This window comes from Amphibalanus amphitrite, unplaced genomic scaffold (assembly GCF_019059575.1).
Source record: "Amphibalanus amphitrite isolate SeventyFive unplaced genomic scaffold, NRLGWU_Aamphi_draft 000774F_arrow, whole genome shotgun sequence".
NCBI classification, from domain to species: domain Eukaryota; kingdom Metazoa; phylum Arthropoda; class Thecostraca; order Balanomorpha; family Balanidae; genus Amphibalanus; species Amphibalanus amphitrite.
The window spans coordinates 312,126-321,448 of record NW_024882268.1 but is presented as its reverse complement, the minus strand read 5'-3'; the positions used below and the strand labels follow the sequence as shown (position 1 = coordinate 321,448).

Genomic DNA, 9,323 nt, shown 5'->3' with positions numbered 1-9,323 from the left:
CAGGGGCCCCCGTGGCCCCCCTTGGGTACGTCACTGCACTCAAGTGACCCAAAGGGCCAACTTGCATGTCTGATCCCAAAGGGGGAGGCCATGGCCTCTTGGCCTCCCCCTGGATACGCCACTGTCACTGAGGGTCACAATAATATGAAAATATCGTGTGATGCATGTTTTATGGTTCATTTTATATGCCAACTGCGACTATGTGGGTCAGGCAGCCTTTAGGACCAGTTTAGATTCTGTTCTGGTGAAGGTCAGATCAAGGTCAGGTCAAAGTTAGGTCAAATTTCAAAATTGATATTTGAACAGTTTTTGAACAGTTTTTTCGCTATAAATTGGCCAAAAAGAGGTACCGATCTAAATATCCCGCGCCCCGTTGGGCTCTGCCGAGCAACGCGCCCTGTTGGGGGGGGGGCATTTTGCCCCCCCCCCTAAGATCTCGAGAACCACGCAACCTAGCGACAAGCGGCAAACGGTGTTGGATAGCCCTATCAGAGAACTGCCTTGTGACCCAATTTTATTGACCTAGGTCAAACCGATGACGTCACAGGTCAGGTCAAAGGTCCAATTTTCACCGTTTACAGGCATTTCAAGAAATGCGTTGTAAAATCGAGGAAAATGCATTTCATTGAAAATCATCGATGGAGAAATGTTCTTCAAACACATATTTTGCTATTTGAGGTCACTGATACCAGGTCAGGTCACAGAGGTCAGGTCACTGGGGGGTCACAATATGAAAGTGTCGTGTGATACATGTTGTATGGTCCATTTTACATGACAAATGCGATTATGTGGGTCAGGCAGCCTTTGGGGCCAGCTTAGGTCACGTTTTGGTCAGGGTCAGGTCAAGGTCAGGTCAAATTAGGTCAAATTTCAAAGTTGATATTTTTGCATAAAATGGGTATCGAATCGATGCAGCTCGTCACGGGGAGTTCAATGGTGGTCTTTGTTTTGCCGTACCAGGTCTAGAATCGCTAAAGATTGAGTTCAAAAATTTGACGTCATCATTTTTGAACAGTTTTTTTCGCTATAACTTGGCCAAAAAACGAGATATCGATCTGAAATTTGGTATGTATATAGAAGAGCGCAGGGACTATCACATTTATTCCGTTTTTTTTCGAAATTCGGAAAAATTTTGATTTTTTTTAGTTTTTCTAAAAAAATCAATTTTTTGATTTTTTGGGTCAAAAACCCAAAATTTTGAACATCCGAGATAGCAGTTTTGTAGCGCCGCTTTTTGTCTACTAGACTATATAAAGAACTTTAAAATTGCTTGTAGATTTGGTGAGCGTTTCAAGATTGCATGTTTTTTGCTCATTTTTGCTCGAACATGACCTCAGTTTGACCTCAATAACTCCTGACCTAAGTTGACCTAAGACTTGACATTTAGTGTGAAGGTGTCAAATTGATTCCCGGGAAGGTACGGAAAATTACCACAGCGGGGCCAAAATGCCCCCCCCCCCCCAACGGGGCGAGGGATAGGGTAGAGTGGGGCAAAGGGCCCAGGGCGGGTCAAACGCCCACCCCTCTTTTTTATGAAGTGCTCGACTTTTCGAAGAATTCTCGATAGCCATTTTCAAGAACGAGCAGGAATCTACTTTTGCCCCCTTTTTCGGATCTACAAGTGGGTTGTTCTGGACGTAAGATAAAGATTAGTTTATTTCAGACAATTTTTAGATATTTACATGTTTTCATACTACTAAAACTTTGTCTGACAGAGATTAAAGTAGGCAATGAAATTTAGCTACGCAGAACCTGCGGATTTAAGCTACGTTTTGAGCATTTACTGGTTTGCAACAAAATCGTCACACGCTTAATTTTGGTGGACTTCGTTTTGAATGTGCTGTTGGGGTAATACGCCCACTTTGGTGTGGGGCAAAACGCCCATCATGGGCGTTTTACCCCTAATGGAAGTTATACAGTACGGGTATTTGCGAACATTTTTGGCTGAAAGTGAGTGTCGGGATACGTTTCTACTGCTCAGGATTCTTATGAAATATGCAATATACTGGTTAGTATCGCCTGGAACAAATTTATTCGCACGAACTAATCTCCGCTCTTTAAGGCGGTAACAGCCCGTTGACTGAATGAGGAGTGGGGTGGTAACAACAGTGTTCAAGATGTGTTTGGTGGTGTAATCTATTGATTTAAAGTCAAACGAAATGAGAATGGATAAATACTGCATTCTTTTGTCAGAGTACCGAGCGTGTAATGAAACGTTCAGGACTGGGCGTTATGCCCCACTCATATGGGCGTTATGCCCCATGGGTGGGGCAAAACGCCCGATTTGTAGTCCTCTCAATTCGGATGGCATATCTAAAAAACCATGCATGCCACTTGTTTCTGATGTGTTATTCGAAGAAAGCCAAGGTAATGAGCTACCAGATCAGCTAACTAGTTGTCTTTCAAATTTGTAAGATAAAGAGATAGGTACTGGGGCTGGAAAGTTAGGGTGGGCGCTTTGCCCCACTCTACCCTATTGGTATGTAAATAGAAGAGCGCAGGGACAATCACATATATTCCGTTTTTTTCGAAATGCGAAAAACTTTTGGGATTTTTTGCGTTCTTTTCTTTAAACAAATCAACTACTTAATTTTTGGGGGTCAAAATCCAAAATTTGAAAATTCGAGATAGCAGTTTTGTAGCGCCGTTTTTTTTACATGACCGTATAAAGAACCTTGAAATTGCTTAGTAACTGTAGCTATTGTGAGCGCTTAAATATTTCATGCTTTTTGCTCATTTTTGCTCGAACATGACCTCAGTTTGACCTCAATAACTCCTGACCTAAAGTGACTTAAGACTTGAAATATTGTGTGAGGGTGTCAAATTGATGCCCGGTAAGGTACTGAAAATTTGGCGGCGCGCAGTGCCGCCGTTTTCTTTCCATTTAGGAAAAACCACAAGGGGGGCAAATTGCCTCCCGCCGGCGGGGCGAGGCGCGCCGGGCCGGTGCTCTTAGATTCCGCGCCGGGCCGGGGGGTTTGAACACCCCCCCCCCCTCTAACTCGGCTCCTGGGCCACGTAGCGACACGCGGTAAGCGGCAATCGAAAGAACGTCCAAAATAAGGACGAAAACACTTTAGTCATTTTTTGGATCAGGTCAAAGGTCAGGTCACCAGAGGTCACCAAAGGTAAAATGCTGACTATTTCAACATTTTGGAAACTGCCAACGACTATCTCGGGAACCGATAGAGCTACAGCGCCGCGGAAAAGCGCATTCGATTGCCCTTTTACAGACCTTTCTGAGTAATGTTCTCAGATTTGACCTCAGGTCAATGGTTTAGCCTCCAGAGGGCAAAAACTCCAAAAATAGCCGTTTTTACTAAAAGCGTTTTTTTCGGCAATAACTTTTGACTCAAAAGAGCCATGACATTACTTTTGCCACCATCGTGTTCCTCTCGTAGAGACGCGTCGAACGAACTATAATCTGACCTTGAAAGGTCAACTTGAAAATTTGACCTCAGGTCAAGGTCATGACCTGACCGGAAAAGGTCATGTTGCATATCAGTTGATCCGCAACGTCGAGCCGAACACATCTAAGGCGTTTTCAGTGGCAATTTATCAACTTTTTTGAAGGTGGGAGGGTCCCTTTAAAGGGACCCTTCCACCTTAAAAAAGTCAATGAATTGGCATGAAAGCGATGTCGCTCGGTTCCTCGCTCGGTTCACTTTAAAGGGAACCGAGCGACATCGCTTTCATTCCCTTTAAAGGGAACCAGAGGGTCCCTTTAAAGGGACCCTCCCACCTTCAAAAAGTCAATGAATTGGCATGAAAGCGATGTCGCTCGCCGCTCGGTGCAGAAAGAGCGAAAACGAATATCTACCAAATTTCATCGAAAAATATTCACCGGTTTTCAAGATATTAGGCTTCAACTTCTGTTTACTTTTTGGGATCTCCGCCGTTCCTAGCGACTTTATTTGAAATTGTGGCATTTGTTGCGCGCAAAGCAGCATATAGTGGAGAGCGGGGCAATGGCGGACGGTGGGTAATGCCGGCCACCCATCTCTAGTGAGTACTTTGTCCATCACTAATCAGCTGGTGTTGTCTACCTTTCCGTTGAGCGCCATTCTAGCACGTGGTGCAAGTTTGTCACGGTAGCTCCATTATTTTCATTTTTATAGTTAAATGTGTTTTTCGTATCTGATTTTTAATTTTGTTGCATCTATTTGCTGACTTTGAAATGTGTAAACGCATTTTCAGAAGTGCTGCTTTGCAATGACCTTCAATTAAGCCTTTCTTAGGCGACTGCTGGATGTGAGGTGTTTGCGGCGCAATGCCTTTGACTGCTGCCTGCTTTCTTAAAATAAAGCTGACCTCGGGGTAATACCGGACACGTGTCCGGAATGACTCCACGCGGTTTTGCTTGCGACTTCTGTCGTTAACGCTCAACGTTTCGGGTTGCTGTGTTTACGGCTGTGTTAGTTTGCTTGCTGTGTTTACGGTTGTGTTAGTTTGCTGCTCTGTTGGCGCCGCGCTGTTGTGTTGCAGCGAGTGCAGTGTTGTGTTGCAGTGCAGCGTACTGTTAACTACTGAATACAGTTGTCGTTTCTTAATTCTCACTTAAATTTCCATCGAAAGAACGGTTTAACCCGCCAGTTGCTGAGGGGGGCGTTAAACGCCCCCACTTTTTTCGCCGGGCATAGCGTAACTTTATATCTCTTTGTGGGTGCTCAAGCACCCCCAATCCTGAGCTCAGCACCCCCTGCCTTCTTAAAGCACCCCCAGCCTTCTCAAAACATTCCCAGCTGACTCAAGGCCCTCAACATAGACCTCTGTACACCGTGTACAGAGGTACAGAGGTGTACAGAGGTCTATGCCCTCAATGATCAGAATGTCCATCTCCTAGTACTGTAATGAGCCCAGTGAATCATGCAAATACTATGCTTACTCAATTCAGTGACTAAGAGAATATACATTGAATAAATCACCACAAATGCATGATATCACCACAAATCACCACAATCCACAAATCCACAGATCACCACAAATCACCACAAATCCACAGATGAATGATATTTGTGTTAACATTACATCTGATATTATCAGGGGCCCGGGAACGATTTTCAAGTTGGGGGGGGGGGGGGGGAGCGAGCCTAAAATACCTGACATGATGCATATGAAACAGTGGCATAGCTAGGGGTCTAAGGGGACACGTACCCCCTCCCCCCCCATCGGGTTCAAAGGGACCCTCGGGTCCGAGAGGCCCTGCGGCGCCATTTGACCACTGAGGGTTAACGATGGCCATATTTCTACTCAGAAGGGCCCCGTGGGGCTCGTTAGAACACCTCATGGGCTAGCCACACTAAGGTCTCCATAAGGGCCCCATGCCGAGCCGACTTCTGAGGGCCTCTTGCGGCTTTTAAGGACACCTCGGTGGTCTCCAAAGGCCCGTTAAGCCTGAAACAGACTCTTTCCGCAGTCAGGAAATCGCATGCGAGAGCCTATTCAAATACATGGAAGCACGCTCGCATCAATCGCACGCACCTCCCGCGAGCGATTGATGCGAGAGGAATTACAATGTAACTATTTGAATAGGCTCTCGCATGCGATTTCCGGAACGCGGAAAGAGTCTTCTGCAGCCTTTGCCTCTGACAGGTCTTACCGGCCTATGAGGGGACAGTTCTAGGAGCATTTCCCACCTGTGATGGTCCCACACTCATTTTTCTGAGGGCCCCATAACGGCAACTGTGGGGGCCCTCATCGGTGCCTATGAGGGCCCACACCGGTGTCTCTGAGGGTTTCGCACTCCCAACTCCGAGTGCCTACACCAGTGCCTATTAACCCGCGCCCCAGTGGCGGTCTCGGCCAACTTCGCCCCAGTGAGGGGGGGCATATGTTACCACCCACCTCTAACTCAAAAACTAAGAGGGCTAGAAAGACGCGGTAAAAAGCAGTCGATAGCTCTCAATACGTACGTTTGAAAGTATTTCGGTCATTTTTCACCTTAGAGCAATATTGGGGTCACCAGAGGTCATCAAAGGTCAAAATTTGCCAATTGTCATTATATTTTTCAGAAAACATGCCGCTATCTCAGGAACTATGGTAGCTAGAAAAACGCATGGAAAAGCAATCGATAGCTTTTGAACTCTTCTTTTGAAAAGGTCATTATCAATATTGTCCTCAGGTCAACGGTTTAGCCTCCAGAGGGCAAAAACTCCAAAAATAGCTGTTTTTACGAAAAGTGTTTTTCGACAATAACTTTCGACTACAAAAAGCCACGACATTTCTATTGCCAGAATCGTGTTCCCCTCACCGAGACGCGTCGAATGAACTATAATTTGACCTTGAAAGGTCAACTTAAAAATTTGACCTCAGGTCAAGGTCATGACCTGATCGGAAAAGGTCATGTTGCATATCAGTCGATGCGTCTCAACAAAACAAACACAATGAGACCATCCCCAGCGTTCTATCTCTTTCCAATCGCGAATTATTGGCAAAAAACTGTTTGTAGCCTCAAATGACCTCGGATGACCTTTCTAGAGGCTATCAGCAAAAATGACACCTTGGTCATCACGAGTGGACTAAATCATTGTGATTCTGAAATATTTGGACTGTTCCTATGCGTACACACGGATCTAGAGGCATTTTCATTTTTCTCCATTGACTTGTAATGGAAAGGTCATGCCACTGACCTGACCTTAGGTCACGGATATAAAATATCCGAGATATACAAATTGTAGGCTCCCATAACAGCATGCAATCCACCATGACTAAAACGTTTCTGACAAACACTGCAGGCTGGACATGATTGCAAACTTTTTTTAAGGCTTGGTCAGTTAACTTGACCTGGTGACCTGACCTGACATGACCTGGGGTCAAAAATTTCACACATTGTCCAAAATTGATGTACCAAAAGCTACCCCAAGCGGCGCGGCGCTACGCGCCGCGGTTTTTTATTCACACGCGAAAAACGCGACAGGGTGGTAACATATGCCCCCCCCCCCCCCCCACTGGGGCGAAGGTTAAAGCCCTATATCGGCGGCTCTGAGGACCCACCCAACACCTGCGCATCTAAAGGCCACCCACTGGTGACTTTTGAGGGCCCCACAACGGTGACCCTGAAGGCCCCACCGGCGTCTGACAGTACCATGGTCTCTAAGGACCCCGCAGGACTTCTTCTGCCGGCCTAAGCCCTAAGGACCCCTTGCCGGTCACTGAGACCCCCTACCGGCTTGTAGAGAGTTCGCGTCAGCAGCTCTAAAGGCCCCACACCCGTCTGTAACGGCTCTACACCAGCGTCTATGAGGGCCCGGAGCAACGCCTGTAAGGACCCTCATCGGAGCCTCTGAGAGAATCACACTAGCACCTCTGATCGCCCACACCTGCATGGCGGCCCCACACCGGTGCCTCCCTTACCGGCGGCTCTGAGGGCCCTGCGCCGGTGATTCTGAGGGTGCCACACAAGCCTTTAGTGTAGCTGAGCTTTAATCCCATACCGGCCCTCCGAGGGCGCCACGTCAGTGCACTCATTGCCCCACACCCCTCCCTCACACCCGGAGCGGGTAAACTGTGTTATACCTATATAGCAACGATTTTACCACCGTTGTACGTTATGTATTTCTCAAAGTTGGCTCAAAATGGTCCAGTACAAAATCTGGCCCGCCAAACTTATGGCCAAGGTCAAGCCCAAACACGTTTTGGGCAATCAGTCTCAGTCCATGACTCCATTCTTCGGCAACTACGGTGCAAGGCCGATACTGTAGAAACTTGCAATTTGTACCCTTGACCTGACCTTGGCCTTGACCTCAAACTTTAAATTAAGTACATGTTTTTAGTTATTCGTGATGAGATCTTTCGATTGGCGTTTGATTTTTCCAAATCGGACCATTAGTTCGGGAGATAACAGGGGGGGGGGGGGGGGGTAAAATTCCCCCCCCCCCCCCCCCAGCCCCGCGCGTTCGGCTGGAGACCCCAGCCCCGCGCGGGTTAATGCATTGGGTGAGCCAAAATTGTTTTACAGTGTCGCTATTAAAACAAGCTCTCGAACCGATTTAACATCATTTCTTGCATGATGCCTGATGGCTACAGTAAAAAAGAACAGCTAAAAAAACTACAAAAACTATGGCATGCCTTTCTGAAGACTATTGAGCACCCCCAATGATTTTTGGAAAACTACACCCATGGAAAGAAATTTGCACATTCACTAACTTTTAAATGTTTTTTCATCTTTTTTTTTCTAAGATATCTCTTATGTCTCGCCTTCAGAAGAAGGCCAAATCCTTTTTACGGAATTTGACGCCATCGCAAGCATAATCAGCTGACGATACAGCACAAAACCTTTGGATGTTACTATGCGTGCCTTCGGCATCCGGATAATCAGGGAAAATTATCCGGCATCAGCGATAATTATCGGGGATTACGTTCGGTATCGCGATAATGAGACATGTTGAAGATAGGCACCCACCAATAATTTTCCGGCCGAGAATATCCAAACGATATTTTCCGGATACCGAACGCACGCTAAAGCGGCGCAGAAATCAGAAAACACAACAAAACAAAGGCGCGACATTCGTTTCGTTTGTTTAGGGGTGGGTGCAAGGCCATGTGGGTGGAACTCGGACGGTAGGACGAACGATGAGGACAATTGTTCAGGGACGTACCCAAGATGGACGGGGTGCCCCCCCCCCCTCGGGGTTTTCAGGAGGCCCCCGTGGGCCGTAGGCCACGGGGCCAAAATCACGTCGGAGGCGAAATAAATTCAAGGGAATCCCAAAAATCACGTCAGGATATTCAGGGCCTCTGACCAGCCTGACAGCTAGGGTCCTTCTTACTTCCTGGGGCCTCCTGTGAATAACTGCTAGTGTCTGTGTCTGACCGCTAGGGCCCCTCTGACTCCTCAGTAGAAAGGAGACCCTCTGTAAGAGGAGAGGAGGCCCCTCTGTAGAGAGGAGGCCCCTTTAGAGAGGAGGCCCTCTGTAGAAAGGAGGCCCTCTGTAGAGAAGAGACCATCTGTAGAAAGAAGGCCCTGTGTAGAGAGGAGGCCCTCTGTAGAAAGGAGACCGCCTGAAATCAGAAGGCCCTCTGAAGAGAGGAGGCCCGCTGTAGAGAGGAGGCCCTCTGAAGAGAGGATGCCGTCTGTAGAGAGGACTCCCTCAGTAGAGAGGAGGCCGGAGGCCCTTTGCAGAGATGAGGTCCTCTGTAGAGAGGAGGTCCTCTGAAGAAAGGGTGCCCTCTGAAAGAGATAGACCCTCAGTAGAAAGGAAGTCCTCTGTAGAGAGGAGGCCTTCTGTAGTTGATAGGCCCTGTGAAAAGAGGAGGCCCACAGTAGAGAGGTGGTCCTCTCTAGAGAGGAGGCCCCTCTGTGTTTTGATTTTTTTTTTTTTGCA

At 47.2% G+C, this 9,323-nt stretch overlaps 1 protein-coding gene across 1 annotated transcript in view; it reads left to right on the top strand.

Annotated features, from left to right (window-relative positions):
• LOC122365948 (protein transport protein SEC31-like) overlaps nt 1-9,323 on the top strand; it is a 36,711-nt gene that overhangs the window by 4,245 nt on the left and 23,143 nt on the right. The window lies entirely within an intron of this gene.